This window comes from Cynocephalus volans, chromosome 4, assembly GCF_027409185.1.
Source record: "Cynocephalus volans isolate mCynVol1 chromosome 4, mCynVol1.pri, whole genome shotgun sequence".
Lineage (NCBI taxonomy): Eukaryota > Metazoa > Chordata > Mammalia > Dermoptera > Cynocephalidae > Cynocephalus > Cynocephalus volans.
In genome coordinates, this window is record NC_084463.1 from 129,031,986 (window position 1) to 129,036,982 (window position 4,997).

A 4,997-nucleotide genomic window follows, 5' to 3' on the forward strand; every position below is an offset into this window, starting at 1 on the left:
TAATCTGCTCCACCAATTACACTTTCCAAAGTCCTTGAAAAATTATTTGATAATTTTCTAATAAATAAGACTATCGAATGCATAAGGAAAGACATCTTTATACCATGAAGAGGGGAAAGAATTAATTCTCAAGTCATTTCCTCACAGGTCCATTAGAAAAAAAAAAAAAAATCTTCTTTATCCTATGAGTGAAACACATTTATTATGAACATGGCAAGAGAAGTACCAAGCTTAATATAACTATTATTGATGTCAATAATTAACCAATATAAATGCTCCAAAATCACCCAAAAACTTGTTACAAGATTGATACTGCACTTAACAGATACCAAATTGAGCACATTTCAAGTGGCTTATAGGGTGTGATATTGCAGCATCAGATCTTTCATTGGCAGCTGACTAGAATTGATCTATCGGCTGATGAAATTCATGTGCTCCACATATAAAAAGATAGATCCAAAGTTGGACATGAACTTTCTAATCAAATAATTCTACAGAAAATAAGCTTTATGTTCACAAGAGAAAATGCTCTTGGATAAGAATTCAAGGCACAAAGTAGTAGTAAAGATTCATTAACACAAAGATTTATGTTTTCCAAATAATTGTTTTAAAAAACTACTAAAAAATTACAAGAGTAAAAATCAAATATAACATAATGATGTAACCATGCCTAATGTGAAATTTTTGTCTATGTGTAGCCAGTGGAGCCTATAGTTTAGCCAATAACACTATGTGTAGGCCCCTAAACTGGAAAAGAATACCAAAAGAAACAATAAATCCTTTATCTCTTGAAGCTTAAGAATATGCTTAAGAAGGAGAGAAATTTAAAAATAAAAATCTAGTAGAGATAAAAATAACTTTAAAACACATTTTATGTTATGCTACCTTTATAGTACATATAATCTAGAGTCCACAAATGTCCCAGAGTTCATCAAGGCAGAGGAGAGTTTGAAAAGCAGGCTAAATTAAAATATCCTATCTTCTTTCCAAGCATTACTTCAATGTACAGGGACAACTATTGCTAAAATATTTGTTTCAGGGTAGCTTCTTCATGAAAAGAAATCTGATCACAATCTGCTTTAAACTGAAGTAAAAAAATGGCCACAAATATTTCATAGCTTCTCTCATAAAAATGTGAAATCTATTTATCCACCCTTTGAATCTGGAATTAGTCAAGTAACTTGTCCTGACAAGACATTAACAAACAGAATGCAAATAGGGGCTTGATAAGTGCTTGCACCCTCTTTACTTGTTTGAGTAGCATCTTACCACTTTTGGAACCCAGCTGCTATGTGAAGAAGCCCATGTGTTCCCAGTGGATGCTGGAGATATGTGGCTTGGTCACTACATCAACTTCCAGACATGTGTTTGAGGTCATCTGGAATTAATCAGCCAGAAGTAGACCTCCCAGCTGCCTGTAGCCACATGTGGTAGCTCTGGTGATACCAGAAGAACCACCCAGCTGAACCCATCGCAAATTGCCAACCTACAAAATCATGCCTAATAACTGTTAAGCCACTAAGTTTGGGAGTGTTTTGATACATAGAAGATGGTAATTGACATACATGCTAACATGTAAACCAATTTATGATCAAAACCTTTAAGCACTTTCAAATTCTAACTGGAATTTATCCACCATTCCTGTGAGTTAGTTTTATCAAATCCAGAGTACACATGGGTAGGATGAAGCACAAAAAAGGGAAACAGATCTATAAGATCTGAAGCCAAAGCTGCTGTCAGAACCAGAAACAGAATCCAGAACTACTAAAACTCAAAATTCTAGAACTATTAGAAAAGACTGGTCTGATATCAAGAATGATGTTTAAAATATATATACAACTGTGAGCAATTAGGATAAAACATGGCCCTAGCAATGGAGCTGAGTTTTGGAGCTCCCCTGGGGTGCCAGGAGTTTACTCTTTCATTCCTGGGTACCTTGGGATCTTGAAGAGGTGCAAGGGCAGGTGCCAGGACTGGGAGGGGCACTTGGTGGGCTCTGTAGCATGGTCTGGTTACTAATCGATACAGATGCACTTCAACATCTAACAACTGGGACAGCCATGCCAGTCAGTGCTCAAAAACAAGCTCCGAACACAACAAATGGGGTTTCAAAAACAGAAGCATTTTTCATAATTAAAGTGTCTCAATTAGCTACTTAACATGTTTTAATTTCTTTGTTTGCTCATTTGTTCTAGAAACTAAGATTTGGCTCCTGGTTTTACAGTCACTTCGTTGAAATGACTGAGCCCTAAAATCCCACGGTCACCAAGGCCTCACTCTGATAAGCAAGGTACAATTAGAAGAAATGCAGCTGCCAATCTGTCTATAAGATATTATCAATTGATTCAAAACTTTAGAAGAAAAAAAACCTTTTTTTATTTCTACAATGCCTCTCTAGCATAAGACTCAGCACCAAGAAAAACTGGAAACAGCTCTAATTCAAATGGATCTACTCCTCCAAACCAGCAATCCCAAAGATAAGCAGATAATAAGAAACAGAGTAAAGAGTTATGGACTCAGATATTATCATAAGCAGTTTTTTAAAAAGTCCAGAAATCCATAGGACCTTTGGAAAAAGGAGCTGAAAATATGCTTTTAACTACCATAGGAAAGAAAAAACTAATGCTTATCTGCTCCTTCCCTCCCAGTCTTTTTCATAAAAATGTTGAGCCCAGAAAGTTAGGCATACAGAGATTATTCAAGAGCAGAAGTTAATATTTCCAGGAATAATGTGCATTATTTCCAAAGGCAACTACAATAAGAATATAATATTTATTCTCTGTAAAACTCAGTGATCTATGCAGCTCAATTTTCTTACCAGGAGACAGGCTGGTAAGCTTTGATCTAAACAGTTTTACACTCTGGATGATTGGATAAGGAAACTGTGGTATATATACACCATGGAATACTACTCTGCCATAAAAAAAAAAAAAAATGAAATACTCCCATTTGCAACAACATGGATGAGCCTGGAAAAACTTATGTTGAGTGAAATAAGCAAAGCACAGAAGGATAAATACCGCGTGTACTCACTCATATGTGAGAGCTAAGAGAGAAAGAAGGAAGGAAAGACCACAGTAGTGCATTGGTCTTGCAAAGGAAGGGAACATTCCTAGGGTTACAAAACTGGGGGGGAGGGAGGAGGTGGGGATAACTGGGTGGGGGCCATGGGGGTACAAAAGCAATTTCTGGTAATGGATATGCTGCCAATATGAATCTGGCCCTCACATCATGCCACAAGGGGTGACAATCAGCATTGTGTCTCATAAATATTCATGATTAAATAAATAAATAAATAAATAATTTTTTTTAAAAAAGTCCTTCCAATTCCAAGTAGGTGAGAAGAAAGAAGTGAGCAGAGGGTCTCCCATTTGCTAATTTTTCCTCATTATTGAAACACCAAGTTAGAGAAAAGGTAAGTATTCATTTTTTAAAAGAAAATGTGAACAAAAGAAATTGAAGATGAAGAAGAGGAGAAACAGAACCAGAGATAAAATCTGTGTCCAGTTATTAAATATCCCATAATAAAATTACTATGAAACCATTCACAAGCCATACAGAGATCAGGTAATTCAGGACATTTTGTTGTCTTAAAGATAAATCAAGGGCTTCAGTGATGGTAGTGTTAAGAGAGATTAGAGAGCTAAAGGGGGGACCTTCAGCTAAGACGGAGAGAGAGAGACATATAATTAGCCTGATTACCATGAGCCAAATGCAAAGGTACAGGAGTCTGCTTACAACAGGAGAATAGAAAATTAATACAACCACTTTGTCATCAGCTGCCCAAGCAACATTTATCATCTGAAACAATTTGCTATATGAATAGGCAAAGCTGAGGTCAACATATAGACATTACATTATTCATAATAGTTAAATGATTAATGCTTGCTAAACTGCAGAGAACAGCAAATAAATAATTTTCAAAAGTCATTTCTTGCCCCATTAGATTCATTATTAATATATTATATTAGACTGTAAAAGAATGCAATATCATTTAAAATTAAAATCCCTTTATTTAAAAACAAACAACTTCTCCTAGGAAGCTAGCCTAAAAAATGATGAAAATAAGTATTTTAAAATATTATATTCATTAAGACACTCATCACAGTTTTATTTATAATAAAAAAGTAAAGCAGTGTAGAAAATATCTACCATAACAGAATGACCAAGAAAATTATGCATATTGGTTGGATAGGATATGACATAGACAAAAAAAAAAAAAAAATCATTGCAAAGAAATTAAATAAAAATAAGAAACTATGTAGCAACACTAAGAAATAGGTAATGATGCTGTGTTCTGGAAAAACACAACTCAGATTGTTAATGTTACAATTATAATGAGGTAGGTTAAATATGCAGAGAGAAAAAGGAGCTGAAGAGAAGATAAAGAAAACATCTTTTTTTCCCTTCCCTCTATATTACATATGAAAACATAATAGAGCAATGTTATTATAGTAAAAAAAATTATTTAAAATACCTCCTTGGACCTTAAGTACAGTTTAAATACAGTATCTGTTACTCTTTTTCATTAGGATTCCATGCCATCATGGTTACATGTGATCATTATATTACCAAATATTATATTACATTATTTTACTGTATTACTATCATAAGACAAACATATGCTTTTTAAAGAAATATGAAGGCAACTGCACAACAGGCACAAAAGCAGTGAATAAATAATTACGTCAACCTTATCACTGTGAAGGCAAAATTCCAGTGCTCCAAGAACATCTCATAAATTCCTGGACTGCATGGAGCACACCGCACCCCCTTGCGTCTCCAGTGTCTGTAAGCAGCATAAGCCAGGCTGAGGATAAAGCTTATCTTCCACTAGCACGAATACAAATAAAGACACTTTTCTCAGTTGTTTATGAGTCTCTTTTAAAACACTACACACAGATAAGAAGCAAACATTAACCACTTTATCCAATCAAGGAAAAACACGTTTAAAGGGTCTTCAAAAAGTTCATGGAAATATTTGTATTACCTTTTAA